General features: G+C 37.4%; 1 long non-coding RNA gene across 1 annotated transcript; it reads left to right on the top strand.

Moving 5' to 3' along the window:
- The first annotated feature begins 3,504 nt into the window (after positions 1 to 3,504).
- On the top strand, positions 3,505 to 24,280 carry LOC121031779 (uncharacterized). Its single transcript, XR_005790889.1, has 5 exons — positions 3,505 to 3,600; positions 4,731 to 4,806; positions 5,335 to 5,425; positions 16,762 to 16,852; positions 24,057 to 24,280. It is a non-coding gene; the product is annotated as an uncharacterized LOC121031779 (long non-coding RNA).
- The last annotated feature ends 1,944 nt before the right edge of the window (positions 24,281 to 26,224 follow it).

Here is a 26,224-nt window from a genome sequence, read left to right on the forward strand (position 1 = left end):
GAAAGAGAGAGAGCATGCAAGTAGGGAAGGGGCAGAGAGAGAGAGGGAGACACAGAATCGGTAGCAGGCTACAGGCTCTGACCTGTCAGCATAGAGTCTGATGCAAGGCTTGAACCCATGAACCATGAGCCAAAGTCGAACGCTCAACTGACTGAGACATCCAGGAGCCCCTACCCTTCATATCTAAAGATTGCTTTTGCTCAATAGAGTATTCATGACTAGCAGTTTTTATCTTTAAATATTCTGAGTATGTCATTCTACTCTCTCCTGTCCTATAGGGTTTCTGATGAGAAATCTGCCAATCTGCCAATAGCCTAATAGTGGCATACTGGTTTGTTTGTAGATTGCTTTCTTCTCTTCTTTTTTTAAATCTCCCTGGCTGCCTTTAAGTTTTTTCTTTATAGTTGATTTTTGACCATTTTAATATAATGTGTCTTGGAGAGGTATTTTTGTGTTGGGATAATAAGGTGTTCTATTAGTTTTGTGGACTTGTATATCCGGTTCTTTCCCCAGGTTTGGGAAGTTATCACCTATTCTTTTTAAAAATAGCCCTCTCTTCCCTCCTCCCTTGCTTCTCCTTCTGGAATACCCATTATTCTTATGTTGTCTTTTTAAACGAAATCAGATAGTTCTTGTAGGGTTTCTTCACTTCTTAAAAATCTTGGTTCTGCTCTCCCACCTGAATTATTTCTATATTTCTACCTTCCAGCTCACTAATTCTCTCTTCCATGTTATCTTCCCTATTTCCAATGCATCTGATGCACTCTCCATTTCATTTATTGAGTTATTCAGCTCCAGTATTTGTTTGGTTAAGTTTTAGAATTCCAGTCTGTTTGGTAAAGTACTCCTCCTGTTCACTGATTTTAGATCTATGAGCATTGTATTGACTTTTGAGTTTCCTTGTAGCTCATTAGATTTATTCATAGCAACTATTTTAAATTATCAGTTGGATTGTAATATTCCATGACTTTGCATTCAGTTACTAGAAAATTTTCATTTTCTTTTTGCGATACTATATTCTGTTGTTTCATGGTATTGATGAAAAGTGCCTCTGCCACTACATTTGAAGCAAGAAAGACCTTTATTATTTAGGCAAGATTTTTCTTTACTTTGATTCAGAATCAGTTTACCAGGTTGGTAATTAGAAGCCTTATTTTTGTTTTCCAGAAGGTGGCGATATAGCAGAAGGTTTTAGTTTCCCTGACAATGTGACTCACTGCTAAGATTGGATTAAAACAAACACACATACACACCACAAAGGGACAAAGAGCGATGGCAGAGTTGGAACAGAGGTGTGCAAGGAGGCATATGCTTAGCACTTGAGGCTTTGGGTGTGCCTACTGCCTGCTACAGGTATCCTGAAGGTGCAGGAAGGGTCCCAGAGGTCTAGAGTTAGCCCTCTTGTCTCTAGAAGAAGACATCTATCTCCAGTAGGAGACTCTTGTTTTCAGCTTTTTTTTGCTTTTTTCCTTTCCTTTCTCTCCTGGCATCACTGTGGCCTCTCCTCAGAGATAGCGACTGGTATCTCCAGCTACAGTATGTATGGCAGGGCAGATCCCCACTCATGGCCTTCACCTTCCAACCTCTTTGCAGAAAGATCATGCCTGCTTGCTGCCAGATGGGCTGTAGCCTTCTTCGCCATCACCACCTCTGTCACCACCTCCCTTGCTCTGCTGTTCCTCTGCTGTCCAACCCACCCACTTTTGGTGAACAGATGAATGGATCTTTGAGGTGTACTGGTATGTTGTACAGAGGGACTTTTCTTTTTTCAGTTATGAACGTTGGATTAGTTGCACATCAAAGGGGAGAGAAAAAGGAATGACTCATGCTGCTTTGATGCTGATGTCACAATATGATATTGTCACCATCATTGTTATTGTCATAAATAGTTCAATTTACATAGCTGTTATCTTACATGTACCACACCATTTAATTTCCAAACTAACCCTGTGGCATAGGAGTTATCTTCATTTTACAGATGAGAAAATTGAGGCCCAGAGAGGTGCCATGAATCTCCCAAAGGTACACAGCTAATGAATAGTGGGGCAATGGCTGGCCCAGGTTCATTCAACACCAAAGCCTATGCTTTAAAATATTATATGCAGCTGCTTCCCAGCAGGGTTATTATAATAATGTACACAAATTGGTTAACTTCCATTTGAATTTTGTTTGCAAAAATTTAAGGAAGCTTGTTTTTTTTTTTTTTTTCTTCATTATTTGTCAATCTAAGAGATGGGATCGCTAGTTCTTCCATTTCCCTCAAAAGCAAGTCAATAGAACTATGGGATGAAGGCAGTCACAATATATTGAGACATTATCAAGTAATTGTATAAGTGCTCTTACTATGACTAGTAACTCCTTATTTGAAACAACAAAGCAATTTTGCTTTATTAGTAAACAAAAACCTCTTATTAGGAGGAAAAATTTAAACTTACAATGTCTTCCTCATGACAGAATATCACCATACCTGGATAACACATGTTAACTGCAACTGTAACCTCATAACAACCCCCCTTTCAAGTTCTCTTTTGCCCATTGTCTCTTCAGAATATCATATCACCCTGCTCATCAACCTTCTTCCACTATAGCTCACATTTTACATGTATGTGCTAGCAAAACTTTTAAATTTATTTTTATTATACTGTATGAGTTATAAATCTTCTCCCAGACTCACTTTAGTATCAGCTTTGTCTTCTCTGAGTGTGTTTCCTATCACCTTTTAATTTTACCTCCTGTTCAGTTACTGTAGTTTTTCTCTACTAACCTAAGTTTGCTGTTTAATTACCCCATCCACTGATTTCCAAGCCACTCATGTCTGAAACTAAAACCCATTTACAACCCAGAGGTTCACTTATAATACAAAGTTACTGGAACTATAATAAAGAAAAGGATATATCTAAATAAAAAATTATTTATTTATTTTGAGAGAGAGAGTACATGAGTGAGGGAGGAGCAGAGAGAGAGATAGGGAGAGAGAGAGAATCCCAAGCAGGCTCCGTGCTGACCCCACAAACTGTGAGATCATGACCTGAGCTGAAACCAAGAGTCAGACGCTTAACTGACTAAGCCACCCAGGTGCCCCCGGGTGAATCTCAATTTAATCTGATATTTATTGAGTATCATATGCAAAGTAGTGGGTGCTAAGTACCATCTGAGAAAGAATAAATAAATGAGCAGGGGGCTGAGGTCAGGCAAGAAGTGCTGACTTCAGTGATTAAGTTTTGCAAGAAGACATTAATCTTGAAGGTTGCCAGATGTTCCTAGAAGTGAGAATGTGGCTTGGATAATGTGACTAATAATTGCAAGGGATTCTCTTCTATGTTGCTAGGACTTAGAAAATTAGAACTAAAAGCATATGAAATAATCTCCAAAGGTGAAATTGTAAAGGATTATGACAGTTGGTGGGCTGAAAAAGAGAGATGATGTAATGACTATAGCAAACAATAGAGGGAATAGAGGTGGAGAACTCATGGTCCACTATTCCCACCACTTTGTCTGGTGCAGGTGCTGTGTTCGGTAACAGGAGTCACCTGGTATGAAGGATATGGATTTGGGAGAAATGATCTTATCAGACAACTTGACCTGATAAACCAAATGGAGGTATACTGAGAAACTCTCATTTTATATTCCTGAAGTGATGCTTTCATGATTAATTATTTTTCTAGATATCTCTATGAGTCATACAAACAAATGTTTTCAGAACTAGTTAACCTGGGGTAAAAAAAATGACTAATCAATTATAAGTATAAAATTGGGAGTTAGGGGTGAAATGCTGCTTTTACCATTGTTATTAGAGAAGACTTACATTAAGGTATGATCTCTATTTTGATAAAGCTGGTTGACGATTATTGTCCCCTGTGGTATTGACATGCTTCACCCATAGTTTCCAGCTAAAGAATATTTGCCAATCTGAGGGTATTTACACTATGGTGTGGTTTCAAAAAATTATTATTATTTTTTAAAATTTTCTACTCCACTTTTACCCTCGTATATTTTCTCCCTTTAAAGAACATGAAAAATGTACCAGTCTAATATTGCATCTTAGTTTTAGTATTGAAATTATAAAGCCAGTAGACTATTAGTTTAACAGCGCTTTGTCCCAAGTGTCTTAGAAAATATTGATGTGTAATTTGTAAGAGCTTTCTAAGGCTAACTGCAGGCTCTCCCCAGAAAAGTTTGAGAACTTACTACAAAGGAAGAAACATTTCCCCTCATTGATTAACAAATACCAATTCCATTATAAATATACATGCATGTTGACCTTTTAGTTTGTTTTCCAGAATACAAATTCAGTAGAGCCCCCATACTGTTGCACATGCTGTGAAGGTATTTTGGGGGCACTGAAACACAAGTGGGGACATCAATCTACCCACTCTATTTTGGAGCCCCTATATGAAGCCTTATTTCTTACTCCTCTGTGGTACTGGAACAGAGCTCTTGCTAATCAGTAGGCCTGGGGTTTAAAGATTTCTTCATATTGGAGCTCTGTAAGCTTAAATGAAGAGCAGAATAGAGTCTTACACAAATAAGATGAATACTGACTGGCTTATAAAGTCTTCCCCCTTTGATTTGAAAAACAAATATGCTTGCATTGTTAGACTGTATGTACATTGACATAGGCTTATATAATACAGCTGGTAAGCTAAGGAAACAAACAAAAACAAAAATGAAGCCCCAATTATTTTTTCCATAGATAGAAAAGACTAATTCTCATTTGTGTGATTGTGAAGGACTGCCTTAAGTCTGGTACCACCAATCAAAACACAAATTGGGAGATTGAATAACACAGCACTTCCATTTAGAAAGGTATTTTAAGATTCCTTACACTAAAGTTTACTCTGTATGAATAGTTGCGGTATAATTATTGCTTCCACGTACATACTGACTTGCCAGAGTTAGACACTGTGCTATTGTCTTTATATTTTGTATATGTTATCTATAATTTCCACAAGAAAATTCTTATTTTCCTGATTTTAATAGAGGAATCAGAACCTAGAGAAGTAATGTATAAATTCCATGTTCAGATTCTGATTTCCTACATACTCTCAGTATAAGAGTTTCTTAGCCTCTTTGGGCTGTAATTTCTTCAACTCTAAAATATAGACAAAAGTCTTACCTACTTGTAGATTCATGTGGAAATGGAGATGAAATGAGTCAATGACATGAATAGACATACATAAAGCCCTTAATACAGTGCTTGGCACATAATAAGCATTATACAGTGCTTATTATTATCATTATTATTATTATTTTTAACAACACTATAATAGACTATGTTATATATTTCCTGAATATCTATGAATTTTTCATGTTTTAATAATTTCTTTGCTTTAGGCACCTGAGATAGCAGAGAATAAAATGAAACTAAAAAATTCTTCTTCTCAAGAAGCTTCATCCTAATAGAGATGGACAGTTAATGAAGAATGTAAGTAAAATAATAGTATGTTATATGGTGAAAATGCAAAAGAAAAAAGCTGTGGAGGAGGGTGGAATATGGAAGTTGGGGTTTATAATTTTAAGTATTGTGATCAGGGAAAATCTTTCTGAGAAGACAGTACCTGAAAAAGACTATATATACATAAAGAGTTGAAGGACTGAGTCATGTGGATATCTGGGGGAGGAACATCCCAGGACATGAGGGCAGCAAGTGTGAACACTCTGATGTGAAAGCACACCTGGCAAGTCTGAGGGGGAGCAAGGTGCCCAGCAGGATGGAACATAGGGAGAGTGAGAGATTACAGGACAAAAGAGTGAGCAGGGAGCAGATCCTATAGGGCTATGGAAGCTATTGTAGAAACACTGGTTGTTGTTGTTTTTTTTTTTTTTAAAGTTTATGTGTTTATTTTGAGAGAGAGAGAGTGAGTGGGGAAGGGGCAGAGAGAGAGAGAGAGAGAGAGAGAGAGAATCTCAAGTAGGCTCTGCACTGTCAGTACAGAACACATTGTGGGGCTCGAAATCACAAACCATGAGATCAAGACCTGAGCCAAAATCAAGAGTTGGATGTTTAACCAACTGAGCCTCCCAGGAATCTCAGAAACATTGTTTTTGTTTGTTTGTTTGTTTTTAGTTTTTAAAAATGTTTTTATTTATTTTAGAGAGAGGGAGGGAGAGAGAGAGAGAGAGAGAGAGAGAGAAAATGCACATGGATTGGGGAGGGGCAGAGAGAGAGGGAGACACAGAATCCCAAGCAGGCTTGAGTCTCGGAGCTGTGGGGCTCAAACCTGCCAATTGCAAGATCATGGCCTGAGCAGAAGTTGATGCTTAACTGACTAAGCCACCCAGGTGCCCCCAGAAACACTGGTTCTTAATTTGACTGAGATATCAAAGACTTCCAGCAGAAGAGTGAAATGATCTGTCCAATTTATACATGTTTTCCTGGGATTCCTGTGGCTACAGTATTGCAAATTCATGGAAAGAGAAAGGGAGGGAAGCTAGGAGGCCTTTGCAAAAATGTAGGCAAAATGTAATGATGGCTTGGACCAGAATAATAGCGGTGGAGGTGGTGAAAAGTGGTAATACTCTGGATATATCTTGAAGACAGAGTTAATAAGATTTGGTGTTGGATGGGATAAAATAGAAGAGTGTATATGTGTGAGAAGAAGAGTCAAGAGTGACTCTAAGGCGTTGGCCTGAGCAACTGGAAGAAAGGAATTGCTCACCCCTGAGAAACTGTTGGTGGAAGGTTTGGGGAAAAGAACCAGTTTGGGAATTCAGTTGAGGTATTTTATGCTGGAGATGCTTATTAGACATGCATGTAGAGGCACCGAGTGGCAGTTTGAAGTGGAAAGGTAAGGTGCAGGCTGGAGATTAAATTTGGGAGCCATCAGCATAGTGGGAATAATTAAAGCTTGGATGGAATCACCAAGGAATAGGTGTAGTGGGAAAATAGGTGAGGTTTAGGGATCACCAAGTCCTGGGTTATTCCAGTGTTAAGAGCTTGGTGAGCTGAGGAGAAACTACCTTAGAGAGTGAAAGGAGTGCCTGGTGAGTGATGAGAAAGTCAGGGGAGTGTGGGGTTTTGGAAACCATGACAAGGAGGAGTAAATGATCAAATATGTTAAATGCTTGGTGAAGTATGATGAGGATTGAAAATTGACTCTTGGATTTAGTAATGATGAAAATGTGTTGACAACCATAAGAAAAAGAGGACTTTCCATGGAGTCGTGGAGGCAAAAACATTATTGGAAAGAATTTAAAAGAAAATAGGGAGAGAGAAACAGGACACAAGTAGGCACAGGGACTTCTGTATAGGTATTTGCTGTAGCGGGAAGGAGAGAAAGTGGTCTGTGGTTGGCAGGGGAGGTGAAGTCCAGGGACAATTTTTGTGTATTTTAATGGGAGAAATAATACCATGCCTGTGTGTTGATAGAAGAGAGGTACCAGAAAAAGTAGCCTTCATAATGCAATAGAGAGAAGAAATCAGCCATACCAATATTCTCAAGCAGGCAAGATCTGATGATACTCCTTGCTAAGTAGAACAGTTAAGCTGAGCCAGGGACATTGATGTTAGCTCACTGTAATGAGAGAAGAAAGAGAGATAGGTGGGAGGATATAGTAGTGAAACTTGTGAAACTCATCTGATTGTTTCCTTTTTCTCAGGGGAAAATAAGAAGATAGTTCAGGGAAGAAAAATGACCAAAGAGTACAGGGTTTCCTGTGATGAAGACAAAGAAAGTAATGAAAGGCATTTTGAAATTAGTCCCAAGACTAGATTGGACCATTAGTGTTGAGGCAGGACAAAAAAATGTCAGTCTTACCTGGAGTTGTAAAGTTTCGGTGCTTTAACCTGACACTAAGCAGTGAAGATGTAAAAGACCAGGGGTGTTAGGCTTACTATTAGCACTTGGGGACCCCTCTGGACCCTGTAGATGAAAAGCTTGGGGAGGCCAGAGGGCGACCTTACTTTGAACATGAAGGTCTCTCTGTGCAAGCCTCCCTCTTGACCCCTGTTGGTGGAGGGAGCTCTCCCCCAGCCCATTGCTCCATAGTTCCTCAGCACTTGGTGTAAAAGGCAAAAGCTTTAGATCTGAATAAAACATAAAGGGATTTATGTAGTGAAGTAATGCTACAATAATAATATTGAATAGTCAGTGTCCAAGGACTAATAAAGTATGCAGATCCAGGGAGCTTATGTTTTGGATTAGTTTCTCATTTGTACTTATTTGATCCATAGCATGAGGTCAGTCCTTTCCTGTTTAAATTAAATTGATTTCCATCATTTAAACATTATCTAAGTAGGACAGAGAATTTTGAAAATTTAGGGAAATTATCCATCATTAATGAGGGACTTCAAGGTTTCCATTGAAAGTGGAAAGGTTTGATTCGTGAGGTAAAGCAGTATTCAAAGATTTAATTACAAGTAACTATAAAATAATCAGACTGATTTTCTTATACTGGGCCAGTGTCACTTTTTTTAATAGGCAGAGATATTATATTGTATATTCATTTTTTAAAACAGCAAAGCTTTTTGTAGTCTCCATTTGAGAGTGAAACTAGCATCATTTGATTTTAAAAATGAAGTTTATCATTAAGTTCCCAAAGAAGAGGTAGTAATAATGATAGTTAGCATTTGTTACATGGGTACTGTGTCCCAGATATATTATCTTTTTTATTCTTTAAAATAATTGTGGGACATAGGCACTATTAATTCCACTTATAGGAGAAAATTTAAGATCAGATGAGTAAATTGCTCAAAGTCAAACAGCTAGCAAATTGTAGAACAGTGACTTAACTCCACGTCTGTCTGCTTTCAAAGTCTGTGCTAATATGGCATTCTTTCAACTCTTCTACCTTGAACTACTCACTCTGGACAAATCAGCCAGGACAGCTTTATGAGTAATCAGGGTAGATGATTGCTTAAGCTCAAAAAAATTAACTCTACTTCCTTTCAGTTCATCATTATAATTTCAATCTTTTGGGTCATAATGTGTTAGTCTTTGAGAGTCCATTTATGTTTAAAATGCTATTACTTGTGGGTCATTCATTCAGCCGTTATCAACTCACATCTTTATTACTAGTCAACTATGCAGCATTAATTACCAGAGAGTTTGACTGCTGAAGAGTGAAAATATTCATCCAGGATAAGATCTGGAGGCTGGAGAGAATTCTGGGAGGAATGTGCCAAGAGGAGAGAAATATAAACTGATAGGGAGGTTGTAGGCCAGAAATTGATTGAGTTTCCTCTATCAGGTCACAGTAGAGAAATTTACAGCTTGAATGGTTCTTACAGATCAAGCACTTCAATACTCTTATTTTGTAGATTACAAAGCCTAGCCCCCAGATCACACAGCGGGAATAGAGGTAGAGGTAGGATTACAATCACAGATCAGAGTCCTTCCCATTATAAGGCTGCCATACTAGGTTGTTGTCAAGCTATAGCCTTTGAATCTTAATGCATTCACCCTACTTCCCTATTTTGGAGTCTGAATCATGTACCTCTCTTTCCTCATTTCCTTCAAGGTTTCTCTGACATGTAAAGCACTGAATTGCTGTTTAGTTCCTAATTTCTCCTACTTCTGGGTGTCCCCAAATCCAAGGCCATTAATATATAAATTTTTACCCCAGAAGCTGCTCAAAAGAGACTCAATTACTGCCACACAAACAGATCTAAAAAAAGGATGCAAAACTATGTTGCATGATCTTACTTGAAACAGTTCCCACTGTCAGTATTAGGGATCCTGTCAGCAGTAAGAAAATGCATAAGCAGCAATTCCAGAAATGCTCAGAGGCAATTAACTCATAATCAGTCACCTCAAATGATTGTCTTCCAATAAAAATTCAAAATCTTCTTTGTTCTCAATTTCTGGCAAGGTTTTGATTTTAGAGTATGAATGGAAAATGAATAGACAGTAGTAGATGTTAAATATACAGAGAATCTGCTTTTGCTTTAGAAGCTATACAGGGAAGCCTGTGAAATCTTTTTAACCAGGCAGCTTTAACTGTCCACGTCCAAAAGAATCCTCTGAATACTCTAAATTCCTGCACATGATTCTATTAACTTCCAAACTTGATGTGTTGTCCAAATTCTACCAAATAATAGAATTGACTCCTACAACCAACCACCATTTATTTAATCATTTCTAAATCCTCTGCATCTACTGTGGATACTCAGCAGTACAGAAATGAATAGATTTAATGTCCTTTGAGGTTATGTGGAATTTGAAACTATTGATGGGAATTTACCTAAGAGTTAGTCAATAGGTCATTTGTCTGGGAGAAGTTGTAACCAGACAGATATTGACCTTTGTATCTACCTCTGGTCCTCAACTTTGAGTCCAGCTCAAGTCAGACTGACCAAATTGATGATAGTCTAGCATCTCATTGCCATTTTATATAGGTGGTTGGCCTGTGCACAGAAGGAAAGGGGAAGTCTGGATGTGGACAACAGGGCTTAAAAATATGCTTGTAACTTGATCTGATCTCATTCTTGAAGACATTCTTGAATGTAGACAAGAGAGAAGAAAGGTTTCTTCTTTGTCTCTAAGGAAAAATTCTGTTTATTTACTAATATTGGTGGAAAGGCTGTTTCTTTACATGGCTGAAATAGTTATATAAATGTAGTTCTAGTTGTGGTCATAAGCCAGAGTGTTTCTGCTTACACACATAGTGATTTCCTATTTCCTATTTCCTAGAAGAGTATTTATGTACGATGTGGTAGGCAGCTTGTGACACAGCTCTCAATGAACACTTCTCCCCGACTCTGTCTCCATAACTGTTTCAAGTAGGGGGCATGCCCTCATGAAATCCCCTCCCCTTGAGTGTGGTTGGTCCCTCATGACTTGCTTCTAATGAACAGAATGTGACAAAAGTGATGCCTATCACATGTGTGATTAGATTACAACAGGTAATCTTGGTTTGATGAAGTAAACTACCATGTTGACCATGTGCAAAAACAGTAACGACAAAATAACAGTGAAGGAGGTTTCTGGCCAAAAGCTCATTAAAAACTGAGGTCTCAAACAAGCTGTAAGAAATTAGATCTTGCTAACAACCATCTGAGAGAGTAAGAGACCCTTCTCAGTTTAGCCTTTAGATGGCTGCAGCCTTGTGAGAAACTCAGAGCCAGACAACTCAGCTGTCACCCAGGTTCTTGAATCACAGGATTCTGTGTCTTTTTGAGCTGCTAAGTTTTTGGGGTAACATTATCTAGTAATAGGTAAATAATGTGAATTGTGATTAGGACACTCTTATAGTCATAGATTTCTTCAGAAAAATGTGGAAAGTATAGTCTCTATCAAAACACACTTTAATTCTTCCATTTGACAAATATTTATTGAACACCTATTATGTGCCAGCAGTTTTGGAGACTGGGCTGAACCTGTGGACACAGACACAAATCCCTGTAGACTAGGCATGATCTATGTAATCCCAGCTGATAATACTAGTCATCAGTGTTTTTCTAGATAAATTAAATTTTTCATTATTCATTCACCAAACCTTTATTGGATGCTATTTCTAGGAAATCAATGATAAACTTACTATATCACATGAGAAATAAAAATCAGCACACAAATTACTTTAAGACAAATATCATTATAAGCAAGAGGTCCTTAATCTGTTATGGCCCTCTGTTAGGTATTCCTGACTTTTGTGACTAAATAAATGCTATTTCTGCAAACAAAGGAAGGAAGGAAGGAAGGAAGGGAGAGAGGAAGAATGGGTATAATTATAGATAATTTGTAGGTGGAGGATGAGAAATTGAATGGATTCACTTCTCATTCTCTTAATTTTCTGAGAAATGAGGAAGGCAGGCAGGCAGGCAGGAAGGAAGGAAGGAAGATGTTATTTTTCAAAGATTAAGTAAAAGAGGAAGAGTAGACTTAAGTTTAAAGAGGATGAGTTTACTTTTCAATTTGTTTGAATTTGGGGATATCCAGGTGGACATATCAAGAAGGAACTTACAAGTGAGTTTTGGGTTAGAAGTGTGCCTGGGTGGCTTAGATTAAGTGTCTGACTCCTGATTTTGGCTCAGGTCATGATCTCATGGTTTGTGGGTTCGAGCCCCACGTCGAGCTCTGTACTGACAGTGCGGAGCCTGTTTGGGATTCTCTGTCTCCCTCTCTCTGCCCCTCCCCTGCTCACACACTCTCTCTCTTTCAAAAATAAATAAACACTAAAAAAAGAGTGAGTTTTGGATTGGGAATAAACATTTGGAAGTCATCAGCTTGTAAGTGGCAATTGAAACCATAGATTTAGGACTTGTCCAGGAAAATGTATAGAATGCAAAGGAGCACACATATTTAAGGAGGGAATTCATGGCTACAAGGAAGTGTTGAATAGGTAGGAAAATGGACAGGAAGGGTGTCTTTATAATATACCAGTGGAGAAGAGGATTTCATGAATGGGAAAATCTAGTGTTCAATCACATCAGAGACTATAAAATAAAGGCTAACAGATGTTCCTTTCATATAAGAATAAGAAGTGATTGATGGCCTTAACTGAGAGTAGCTTCAATGGGGTGGTGAGGGCAGAAATGAGAATGGAGTGAGTTGAAGCACAGACATATATGAAAAAGGAATTTGTAAGATGAAGCTCAGAAACGTTGGATCTAATAATTATACATCTTTTCATTGTATCGTGATGGAAGTTTTTCTTTTTATTTTCTGTTTGGATGAAAATATGTTCTTTTTTTAGTTGTAGAACTAAATGGAATATAACATAAATTTTATAATTTCATACAGTAAATCTCATGTCTTTTTGAAGTTTTATCTTTTTCCTGACAGTTGAAATACAATATTTTGGTTGGTGCTTGTGTTGGAACATTACAGTGAAGTTTAGGAATGTTATTTTGGCATACAAAGGATGTATGGGCTCTCATCTATTTCCCTGGTTCAGCGCTTAATGATGAGTGATAGGAAGAAGAAGGGAAGTCAACACTGTTGCCTACTTTTGTCTGTGAAAAGATGGTGATTAATGAAGATGCAACTAGTGGAGACGTAGGTCTGAATATGAGATGAATATGTATGTAGAATGAGGATAGAAGTAGATGAAAGTCAAAGTTTGAGAGTTTAGGGAAGAGAGGGACACGTGATTGAAAATCAAAAGCAATGAGTTAGCATAAGATCTGAAGGACTTATAGAAAGAGAGACACTTCTAAAACTGAAGGTAGTAGATAAGAATGGGTGTAATTATAGATAATTTGTAGGTGGAGGATGAAAAATGGAATGGTTTCATTTCTCATTCTCTTAATTTTCTGAGAAATAATGAGCTCTTGGGCAGTCTGAACCCATGCAATTTCTCAATTTTGCAGCTCAAGATTGCCTTTCTTGTTTAAAAAGTTTTTTCCAATTCAAGGAAAAATGTTGCTAAACTTGGACCAATTTTAGGGGAGTACTTAGCTTGAGCCCATCCCCAAAGTACTTGTTTATAATAAAATAAGTTGAGTATTACACTAAGGACAACCTGGGAGATAGATTGCTAGATAAAATATAGGTAACCTACTTAAATTTGAATTTTAGGTAATAAAAAAAATTTTTTTAGTGTATAAAGTATATATGAATACTGCATGGGACCGACATAAAAATATTCATTATTTATCTGAAATTCAAATTTAACTTGTAGTCCTATATTTTTATTTTCTAAATCTGGCAATCCAACTTAGAATAAGAAGGGAAGCTCTTAAATACTATCTTGAGCATCCATATTCTTTCTTTTTCCTGTCTTTCTCAATTAAACACTCATTCACTCGCCATTAGGTTTTAGAAACAAAGTGTGGTGTAATCTCATCTTTAAAAAATAAATCTGGTTTCCTTTTTGAGTCATGCTTTTCCAGTTCTGTGAAGAGAGGGCACCATATCATGCCTGAGGGAGGAATGTGGTTGGGCAAGAGAAAGTGCAACTTTGGGAAGAAAACTCCTAGAGAAAGAACATGCAAAAAGATTGTGTGATGTGCATTTAAACTGATTTTCCCAATACTGCAATTCAACCCAGATGGTGACAGGGAAAATTCATGCCATTAGACTAAGGTGTGTTTTGTTTTGCAGTGAATCTAATTATGGCCAAAGGAATTTAAAAATAATGCAAAATGTATTTAAAAATTATTAGAACAGAAGGAGAGCATGCTCTCAAACAAACAGGTACTGATGTATTTCTCAGAGGCTTAGAAAAATACTACACACGGCAAACAGCCTAGAGACTCTAAAGTCTTCTAGTTTGTTCTAATTTTTAGTATGTATCTTACAGCTGTTTTAAAAGGAGAAAGTGAACCTGACCCTTGAGTAGAGTTTACTGCTCATAGAGAGTGATGTGTCTAAAATAAGCCAATCTGAGTAATAGCAGGTGGCTTAGCTTTATGATGTTGACCTCATTTTTAAATTTTATTTAGTTCTTTGTTATACACCTATATCCATATCCACAATAAAAATATTTTATATTTACAAAATGTTTCCAATTATGCTTGTTATTCTTGTCAACTGGAGAGTAAGAAGCATGAGTACATGAAGTTGAATCATTGAGCTCATTAGTATAGTTGCTTGGGAGTTTAGATATATGTTTTTAGTATTAGAGTTGTTTCTTTAAATATTAATTATATTTTAATTACTGTGCTGATATAAAATAAACTTTGCTTTAATTATGGTCCACTTAGCCTCTTCTAAGACTTCTCTCCTCCTCTATAAAATTACCAAGTGTATTTAAGAAACTCACACCAGCTTTTAAATCTCTGGGGTATTCTTCAGGTATGAAACAATGATTTAAAAATGAAAAGAATGAAGAATAAATTATAAATTATTAGGATAAATTTTAAAAAATAAGCTGACTTTAGTCTTTTTATCCATCTTTAACAAACCTGAATTCATCTCTTTGGACTTATTGAAATAAACACATCTAGAATAGAAGGTAGACAATTCTTAAGGCTCAAATAGAATTCGTGAAAGATTTCTGTGTTAATTATTGTAGATAGAATGTAATTGATTTGGCAATGGGGGAATGGTGGTAAAGAAAGGAAGTAAACCTGTTCGAAATAGATTTTTAGAAATAAAATACCATTGAGTGATAAAGAATAACACTTAGGAATAGTATGTGTAGGAACCATCTGTACTCATAGACATATGACTCACTGTTCTACAACCAGTTGACATCTAATACCTAAATACAAAGTGTGGCACAAGAACAGACACTCAGATCAATGGAATAGAATAGAGAACCCGGAAATGGACCCAAAAATGTATGGCCAACTAATCTTTGACAAAGCAGGAAAGAATATCCAATGGAATAAGGACAGTCTCTTCAGCAAGTGGTGCTGGGAAAGCTGGACAGCAACATGCAGAAGAATGAACCTGGAGCACTTTCTTACACCATACACAAAAATAAACTCAAAGTGGATGAAAGACCTCAATGTAAGACAGGAAGCCTTCAAAATCCTCGAGGAGAAAGCAGGCAAAAACCTCTTTGATCTTGTCCACAGCAATTTCTTACTTGGCACATCCCCAAAGGCAAGGGAAATAAAAGTAAAAATGAACTACTGGGACCTCATCAAAATAAAAAGCTTCTGCACAGTGAAGGAAACAATCAGCAAAACTAAAAGACAACTGACAGAATGGGAGAAGATATTTCCAAATGACATATCAGATAAAGGGTTAGTATCCAAAATCTATAAAGAACTTCTCAAACTCAACACCCAAAAAACAAAGAGTCCAGTGAAGAAATGGGCAAAAGACATGAATAGACACTTCTCCAAAGAAGACATCCAGATGGCCAACCAACACATGAAAAAATGCTCAACATCACTCATCATCAGGGAAATACAAATCAAAACCACATTGAGATATCACTGCACACCTGTCAGAATGGCTAACATTAACAACTCTGGCAACAACAGATGTTGGCGAGGATGCAGAGAAAGAGGATCTCTTTTGCACTGTTGGTGGGAATGCAAGCTGGTGCAGCCACTCTGGAAAACAGTATGGAGGTTTCTCAAAAAACTAAAAATAGAACTACCCTACGACCCAGCAATTACACTACTAGGCATTTATCCACAGGATACAGGTGTGCTGTTTCAAAGGGACACATGCACCCCCATGTTTATAGCAGCACTATCAACAATAGCCAAAGTATGGAAAGAGCCCAAATGTCCATCAATGGATGAATGGATAAAGAAGATGTGGTATATATATACAATGGAGTATTACTCAGCAATCAAAAAGAATGAAATCTTGCCATTTGCAACTATGTGGATGGAACTGGAGGGTATTATGCTAAGTGAAATTAGTCAGTCAGAGAAAGACAAAAATCATATGACTTCCCTCATATGAGGACTTTAAGAGACAAAACAGATGAACCTAAGGGAAAGGAAACAAAAATAATATAAAAACAGGGAGGGGGACAAAACAAAAGAGACTCATAAATATGGAGAACAAACTGAGGGTTGCTGGAGGGGTTGTAGGAGGGGGGATGGCTAAATGGGTAAGGGGGATTAAGGAATCTACTGAAATCATTGTTGCACTATATACTAACTAATTTGGATGTAAATTTTAAAAAATAAAAAATAACGTTAAATCAAAAAAAATAAATACAAAGTGGTAGTTGCATGTTGGGTGTGCTCTTTAGAGCTAATGGGGTGATTCTACATTACTAGAAATTAAGGGGGAATGTTGTCTCTAGAATGAGGTTGTGAAGGTTGCTATCTGGTCTGTCAGCACCATTTACTGGTGGGGTGATACCCCTCACATCAGTGTAGTACAATAAGAGCAGTGAGCAGAGAAACTAGTGAATTAGTATATTTGTTGAAAATACACCTTTTAATTTTTACATGTTTGTGAACAGGAATAGATTTTGTGCTGAGAACTCTCCCACATCGTGCTGGTAGACACAGATTCCATGACTAAATAACAGAGGACTTTTGCGTTTGTGCAAGGTGAGAAAGAAATCTCTATCATTGTGTCTTACCAAAGAGAAAGGGGAAAGATAGTCATGTTTCTGTAAAAGTACACAGGAACACTAGTAAATTGTGGTTAATAGTATAATCTTTTAGTACAGAAGGGAAGAATATAGCAAACATTAAAAGATGGATTTTTGACCATCTGCATTTGCTATAAAGGTACTTACTTTTAATTACACATAGTTTTCTTAAATAAAGAAAACAACAACCACTTCTCCCTTCTTCCCTTCTGTCCCCTCCTCTCTCTGTCTCTTCTCCTCCCCCCCGCCCCCCCCTCTGTTTTTGTTTTTTGAAAGTGGGGGTGAAAGAGGCATTGAGGCAGTAGTTGTCAAGATAAAACATACGAGAGGGCAGATATAAACTTCTTTTTCTCTATTTTATTTGACAGAAAAAAATAAAAGGTAGTAAAGGAAGGTAATAATTATTGACCCTCAGTATTAACTTTGTTCTCTTGGGTAAGCACATAATTAGGTTGTTCTTTAAAATGCATATTATGTAGTCGGCAGCCAACTCTGGTTTAGATCCGATAACTCCTTATGCAGGCAGCTTTTTAAATGTACATCATGTACCAAAGGAACTTTTCTGGTCTATTGGGTAAATATGTATTAAAGTAATTTTTAAAATACTTATGTACTCAATAGGCTGGAAGTGGTCAATGGTTTAATGAATAGTCATGCATTTTTAAACATGTATTATTATTTATGCACTGACCCAAGTGAGAAAGTCTTTTAAAAATGGCATATTCCTGATGACTGTGTAATTTTGCAGTAAAATCTTAAAAGTATTTCAGGAGAACAGAAGCCAATTTTAAAATTACATTATCTCATCATCCCTTCACCTCATTTTTCCTGGCTGCTCTTCCTCTTATGGGATGTATTATAATAGGCTCATTTATGGCCTCCCTGCTGGCCTAATTTCATTTTCATATTAAAGCTGATTTACATTTGAATTGCAATTTTAGTGCTGAATTTATCCTATGTTGACTCAGTGTCTGGCACATAGTAGGCACTCCGTCAATATCTGTGGAATGAGTAGTTTTTATATTTTTGTGTCATTCCTGCAAGCAAACATGTCTTATGCCTGCTGTATGCTAGGCACAGTGTTGGGTATCAGTCAGCTTAGCACAAAGATAAGACATCTATGGGTCACAAATGGATTCAAGCCTGACTTCCAGCCTCATCACTTACCAGCTGCCTCTCCTTTGACAAAGGAGCTCCCCTTCTCTGGAACTCAACTACACAAAGGGGAACAACAGCTCCAATCTGGCAGATTTCTTATACAGTTCAGTTGAAACTTCATATGGAAGACACCAAGCATAGTACCAGGTACCTAGTGAGCTCTCAGTCAGCACTTTTTCTCTCTTGACCTGTTTTTCCAGCCAGAAATATGAGAAACATTCATTTCTAGACAGCAGAGGCTTCCAAACTCTACAGTGCTCTCATCACATATATCAAGAAGAAAATTTTAATACCCATAACAAGCCTCATCCTCTGGTGTCAGGAACACATTCACTAATTCTTGAAGTTCCCTTTCCAGATGGGGGCCTCGTGTGGGCACTGACTTCTGTGCACCAAGACTTACCTGGGCATCCTCAAACCCTGCATGCTTATTTTATTCCTGCCTTCTGTGATGGCTCCACCCCGGTATTTGGGTTCTTTCCCTCCCATGTTCACAATCTTGCAGGATCAGAGGAAGGCAGTCCTCAAGGTCCCTTCTGAATTCCAGAAAGTTACACAAAAAACCCTTCAAAAAGTCAGATTTTCTAAGAGCAAACAGGGGTAATGATATCTCCTGCAGCACAACGCGGTAAATAGGGTCTTGAGAATAAGCATTATTAACATGCTCACTGAGCTGCCTCAAATCCTATTTGGAGGGAGTCATGGTATAAATAAATAAACATGCTCCCTGGATCTTTACAGTCTGAGCTTTAGTGAGCCACTTCAATCTCAGAAAGGCATTAAAATCGCTGGTACATAATTGGATTTGTTTTGCTATTAGGTGCAGCTCTCTAACTTTTCCCTTGTATGCCACATTCCCAAACAGGAGAGTCTCATCCTGATGGAAATGCTATCAATGATATGACTCCTGGGATCACCTGAAGGGTAGAGAAGGAGAATCAGGGGACGCAAACTCTTTTGTTCCCTCTCATTCTCATTGCATACCTGTTTTTTCAGCAGATGCTGGGTAAATGGACAGTGCTCATCACTATTGTGTAGGCATAGGGTCTCTCTTCATTATGAAGTTGTTGATTCTTTATGGTATCCATGGTCTTGGATTAGAACCCTTTGGCTTGTTAAAAGACTTAATTTGAAATGGAAATCTCATGTTATTTATTTTTTGCCTATTAGAAGATTATATTTTAACATGTTTAATCTGAAGAAAATATATATATTTAATCTGGTATGCCATTCTAAAAATCTGTTGCAAAGGTTATACGTAATGGTTTAAATAAATTATTATAAAGTAGTTTTCTTTTCCTAGTAAAAATGGAGAGACAGAGAAGAGTTGGACGTCTTTCCAAATGACTATATGAAGGAAAAATCAGATGTATCTAGGGAAAGTTGATGTTATACTGGAGGGATCCATTTAGAGACAAATTTGGGTCCTGTCAAAACTTTGGGGTGTATACAAATATTGACACAAAGAGCGCAACCAAAATGGATTCAGGGAAGAAAGAATCCAGAGACCTGAGAGGGAAATTATAGTTTTGAGGTCAGTTCTGAGCAGATTTATAGGGAAAGAGTGATTATAAGTTTGAAAGGAAACCTCTCAAGTTCGAGCTCTGGTTCTCCAAATGAGGGAGCACAATTTCATTAGTGGAACTATAGTTCAATCTGGGGATAGCCAGGAGGACACAGTCTGCCCTGTTTGTTAATAGAATAGCTTATCTCTTTCAGAGGAACTGAGAGGACAGATATAAACTAGATTAGGTAAAGAATGCATCACTGCAGCCATGGACACTGATGTACCAGAAACTTTGTCACTGTAACTTCTGAGCCTCTTGCTTCAGGATAAAAAAGGGGCTTTTACAGAGGGCGCATTGAAGAGTATGAGTTGAGGTGGTAAGATGAAGTTAGCATGCATGGCATGAATTGTTTAAAAATGGGGCATGTAAAAGAGACCTAAGGAAAGTCCAGAAAAGATTGTTTTACAAGAAAGGCAGATGCATGCCAGAGGCAAGGATATTATACGATAAGCAGGTATGACCTAGATGCACTCAAAATCTATAATCTCAGATAAGAAAGGTGGTTCTGGAATCAAGACCAAGAGGTCACAGATGGGCCTAGGAGACCAAGATTCTTATGATAAATATGAACAAAATAGCAAAAATGTGGAGACGTGTCTGTTGTGGAATACTGATAGGCACACTTCAACACAACTTGCAGAGTCTTTAGGGAAAAGCAAAGACTAAATGCACAATTGCTGAAGAATAAAGCATACCTTGAATACCCTGCTTGGACATTACTGGAATCAGAATCTCTTGTCTCTTTTATATTCATTTAGAGCACCTATTCATTAGGCAGTACCTTCTCTCTTGGTTTCTGCCTGGCTGTGGGAAGGATCAAGTTACAATCTTAGATCTGATTTACTCCTCCCTTCCAATTAATGTAGTATTACCAAACCAAAATTTCTACCACTAACCACTTAAGAGGAGATTACCTTTGTAGCCAAGGAAAGAAATTGTACCAATAGGACTATTGTCTTCACATGGGTTGAGCGGACTGCCGTCTGTGTCTGAACCATCCTTCACCTCTCACTGCTGCAGGCCTCAGGCCACAGGGATGCTTGAAGACAGGAAAATAAGGGCCTGGCCTGCTGGGGAAGAGAATTCCAGAATATTTGTCCCTGGGCTGGTCCCTCGAACAGTCTTGTTTTTATAGTGTTCATAGTTTCTTAGGACTAGAAGACTGATACCCAAATAGCTTCTGGCTTACTTACTCTTTGGTAAGTCTGAGAATGTAAAACAAAGTTTTCTCTAATCACTAGAAGGCAAGGGGGCTAGTTGGTGAAGTCAACTATTAAGTAAACCCTGGGATTGATGGTAGTTCCTGCCATCTTCAATGGCATGCTATTGCTGAAATTGAGAAGGCATAAACCAGCCCAACCCAAGGAAGATGTAGGGCAGTAATCTTTGTTCTTGATCTTTGCTTCTGTCCTTTATTTATTATCACTTAGGGCTGTGCCTCCATAATAGAAGAAAAAGAACAGGGTGAGCATGGTATCCTGTGGATTATAAGAGGTTACAGGTATCTTAGTGAGTGGATTTAGTAAGATCAAAAGTTGTAGAGCATGGGAGTGAGTGGTAAAATGGCAGTAACAGGCCTAGAACTTCCTTTAAAAAGAATGAATGGAATGGAAACAGAGGGAAGGTGTGACAAAGTTGTCTCCCACCTTTTTTTTTGTTGTTGTTGTTAATGTGGGATCCTTTGTGTGTTTAAGGACAGAGTAGTCAGTACATAGGGTATGTATGAAGGTATTAATGTGAAAGGGGAAAAGTAAGTCCTGACTGCTAGTCATTAGCACTGTGACAACAAGAAAGGTACTACTCTTACATAATTCTATTTTTAATTTTTATAATAAAATTGGTGGTTAGTTTAGGTCAGGGGTTCATCACAGTGGTAAACATCAGAATTCCCAAGGGGCTTTTTCATAATACTCTAAAAGTTGAGGTTGGAACATGTATATGATTACAAAGCTTCCTGGATGATTTGGATATACAGTTTCTGTGGCTTAGAAGTCAAGGCACAGTTTAGCAGAGTCACTTCTAAGACTGAAGTCAAGGGGCTAATTGGTGAGATCTCATCTGAGGTTTGATTGGGGAAGGATTTGCTTCCAAGCTCACATGATATTGGCAGTATTCATGTGTGTGTGTGTGTGTGTGTGTGTGTGTGTGTGTGTATTATTGGCTTGAGAATCTCAATTTCTTGATGACTGTTGATTAGGAGCTGCCCTCAGTTTCTTGCCATGTAGTTCTACCCCAATGATTTCTTCCTCAAAACCATCAATGAAGGGGGAGTCTCCTCACAAGATGGGCATTGCAGTGTTATGTAATATGTTTATATGCTTGTAAACAAACATATCCTGACACCTTTGCTGTATTCACTTGGTTAGACATAAGTCACAGGTTCCACTTATATCATGGTGTAAAAACCAGATGGTAGGAATCATAGGTGCCACCTTAGTCTAGTCTTTCCACTACACCTGTTATCTAAAATCTTGTTGAGGCACCTGGGTGACTCAGTCGACTGAGCATCTGACTTCAGCACAGGTCATGATCTTGTGATTCGTGACTTCAAGCCCTACATTGGGCTAGCTGCTATCAGCCTGTCAACACAAAGCCTGCTTCAGATCCTCTGTCTCCCTCTGTCTGCCCCCACCCACTTGTGCACTCTCCCACCAAATAAATAAATATAAAAAAAATATATAAAATCTTGTCAATGCCTCCATTTTTAATTACTATAAATGACTGAGGGTTTTTCACTTTTTCATTCAACAAATACTTCATATGTCAGGCATGGTCCTTAGATACAGCTCTTGCCTTCAATCACAGATACATGAATAATTATAATATAGTGAGAAGAAACTGTAAGAAACATGGGGAGAGCCTAGGTATGCCTGATGTTGACAGGGGTAGGTTTTTATCATCAAATTTGGGCATGACTCTAGGCGAGATTATTAAACGGATAGTTTGGTGCACCGTGAGTAGAAAAGCAGCATTTGTAAAAGCTGTCAATTGTCAGTGGGCTGAAGTTGAACCCTCATTTGCTTTTTTTACAGTAAGAGTTATAAGGATAGTATGGTAAGCTTAGAATGTTTGGACCAGAATGTTTGGAAAGCTCTTGCTATGCCTGTTTGGAAATCATTTGGAAATATGGACTAGAACCTAGTACAACTAAATAAATTAATTGCTATTGAAAGAAACGTACTCAAAGGATACAATCAGTGCTGCTCAACCAATGAACCCATGTCATTGTCTGGAGGAAAATTCCTGCTGTCAGTGCCAGAGCTCCATCTGAGTCTTTCTTCTCTTGAGCACTTTTATTAGTGACGTGAATGAATATAGAAAGGCACAGAAGCAGAGAGGACTAGAAATGATGACAGAAGCAAAATCCAAAATGGTAATGCAGTAACAGTTGATCAACTCTAATTTGATAGATATTTCTAGTAACAAATGCAATGTCCTTTTCTAAGAGCCAAAAGTTGGCAGCAGTTATAAATTTGTGGAAAGCGAGTTGTTCATTTAGGAATTTTAGGTTACCTAGGTTAAACGTGAGCTATTTGTGTGATAAAAATACCACAAAGAGCAGTACAAATAAAATATTAAAATACAGTCATTTAAGTACAGCATCTAAATTGAGTGAAAACTAGTTTTGATCTCCCAGGTTCTGAGATTTCATTTGAAGGATTTCATCTGTTCTGCGGATGCCTTTTAAGAGCAGATACAGACAAACCATAATGTGTTCAGATAGCAAGAACAGAGCTGGTGAGATGGATTGCAAATGTTGTAATATAGGAAAAGCTTAAAGAGATGAAGGTGTTGATCCTGGAAAAGGGTGTGTCAGAAGTGAATCTAGTTGAAAAATTCGAAAGGCCATCTTGGGTGAAGTGAATTGGACTTATTTTCAATAGCTTCAATGGAAAGACATCAGACCAATTTCTGAAAGTCACCATGAGACTGATTTTGGAGGAATTTCTTGGATCCTGAACTGTCTAAAGTTGGATAAGGTTGCTTTGGAAAATGTGTTCATTGTCATTGAGGGGGTTCAATAATATGCTGGACAGCTTGATAGGGTGTTATTGATTTGATTTAAGAATTAGATATATAATTAGGCACATGAGCTCCCATCACAAACCATAATTACAGTTCCATGTCACTATCATCTGTAGAGTTTTAAAACGGGTATACACATCTGTGTTCCACTCCAGCCACATTGTATAGTCAGAATTATTCTATATCTTATTTCTATAGAATTATTTCTATATGTTGAAGAAATTCCATACGTAAATTTGCAGGTCAGTCAGAGTTGGCTGGAGAAGGATACAAAGGAGCATTAAAAAAGTGTTTCATACTTTCTTTACTCTTGCCATAATTCTGAAATACAAACACCATTAACTATTTCATCCCTTTTGCTCCCCTCACTTTGGTGGTAAACATTGTCTAATCACGTGTTGATTCTAGTTCTCCCCTACAGAAGACAATAATGATACAGGCATTTAAACAAAGAGGCTTGGATTGAGAAGAAAAATATTAACTACTGAAATTGTCTAAGAGGAAGGAAAAAGGAATTCAGAAGCTTATGGATGAAGAAGATATCTTGAGGACAGACCACTTTTCCCTATAAAGTGTTTCTCCAGAAAACACCTATTAGAACAACTTGCTTAAGTAAAATAAAGTTGTGCTGATTTTCTGGGTTCTTCAATTAATCAACTAATACTACTGTTTGTTTTTAACTGGCTTCCCTGTGCCACTGGGACACAGAAATGATAATGTGCTTTATTTTCTCTAACTTATATCTTCTTTCTTCTTTCCTCTTCTGTAAAGATGACTCATAATCAATGAAAGTATTGATATGTGAAAGACTAGAGGAAAACAAAATTGTTAAAATAACCCATAAAGAATCAAAGCACTTTCAGAAATTTGAAAAATTAATAGAAATAGCTTTTTAATAGAAACAGTTAAAAGAGAATCTAGAAATCATTTCCAATAATTATGTGGATGTTTTTTCTTCTTAGAAGACTTCCTTGATGAAATAAGAACTCTGTAGGTATCTCATCTCCCTTTATCAGTGGAATCAAGTCATGACCAGCTATTTTGACTAGCACTGAGATAGTAGTTTTTGCTTTATAAATGAGAAAACTAAGTGAAATAGGTCTTAATTTCCTCCAAATAAATCTTTAGTCTTTATTCAAGTATCCAGCACCTATGTAAAACCTAATTAGACCATTTTGTCATTATCTAAAAATTTTGGGGGGTAGATGTGGGATATTGTTTCTTATTTCTGCTATTTGAAGAAAAAATTAACAAGTTTGTGAATGAGAAAGCTTAACATTGTAAAGATGTTAGTTCTTCCAAAACTAATCTATAAGCATAGTGAAATTCTACTTAAAATTCTAATGTCATAGTTTTTTTTTTAATTTTTTTTCAACGTTTTTATTTATTTATGGGACAGAGAGAGACAGAGCATGAACGGGGGAGGGGCAGAGAGAGAGGGAGACACAGAATCGGAAACAGGCTCCAGGCTCCGAGCCATCAGCCCAGAGCCCGACGCGGGGCTCGAACTCACGGACCGTGAGATCGTGGCCTGGCTGAAGTCGGACGCTTAACCGACTGCGCCACCCAGGCGCCCCTCTAATGTCATAGTTTTGAGAATTAAACAAAGTAACACTAAAATTTATGGAGGAGCAAATGTCAGTTGATAGTTAAGACCCTTCATAGCCACCAAAGTAAAGAGAGAGGATTTACCTGATCAAATAATAATATTATTTTTCCAGATAGATAATCAGATTGTGTATATGTATAAATATACACATACACATACATACACATATATGTATCAAACACTCATATGTATGTATATTGGTACATCCACAGTAGTGATGTAAGTAGAAAAATGATTACTTAACAAATACTATTGGGAAATAGACTTCATCCTTGCACCTATAAAAAAATTAATGTCAAAATTGATTAAATACCTGTGCATAAAAGGAAATGTTTACAGCCATTAGAACAAAATTCATAATCTCATTATGACCTTGGGCCTGGGAGATATTTTTAAAATAAGAAACAAATGGATTGATCACAAATAGGGGAAAAGTAATAGATTTGGTTATAGTAATATTAAAGACTTCTGTTTAACAATGGGAAGCAAATATAAACATTAAAAAACAACTGGAGAATATTTTTTTAAATATGTGAATGAAAGGGGATTAATAGTGTAAAGTGTAAAGAACCTGCGAGTCAAGAAGAAAACTGTCAGGCAACCCAGTATAAAAGTGAACAAAGTGGGGCATCTGGGTGGCTCAGTCGGTTAAGCGTCTGGCTTTGGCTTAGGTCATGATCTCAAGGTCTGTGGGCTTGAGCCCTGTGTTGGGGTCTGTGCTGACAGCTCAGAGCCTGGAGCCTGCTTCAGATTCTGTCTCCCTCTCTGTCCCTCCCCCACTCACACTCTAGTCTCTTTCTGTCAAAAAATAAATAAACATAAAAAAATTTTTTTTAAAAAATTGAACAAAGTGTACGAATGGATAATTCACAGGGAGAAAACTTGAATGGCTAACATTATAATAGATGTGTAGTACAATACCATTTTGGTAAATTTAATTCTCAAGTTCAGGTTCTTGGAGTGGGGA

This window comes from Herpailurus yagouaroundi, unplaced genomic scaffold, assembly GCF_014898765.1.
Source record: "Herpailurus yagouaroundi ecotype Mexico unplaced genomic scaffold, PumYag 28, whole genome shotgun sequence".
Classification (NCBI taxonomy): Eukaryota; Metazoa; Chordata; class Mammalia; order Carnivora; family Felidae; genus Herpailurus; species Herpailurus yagouaroundi.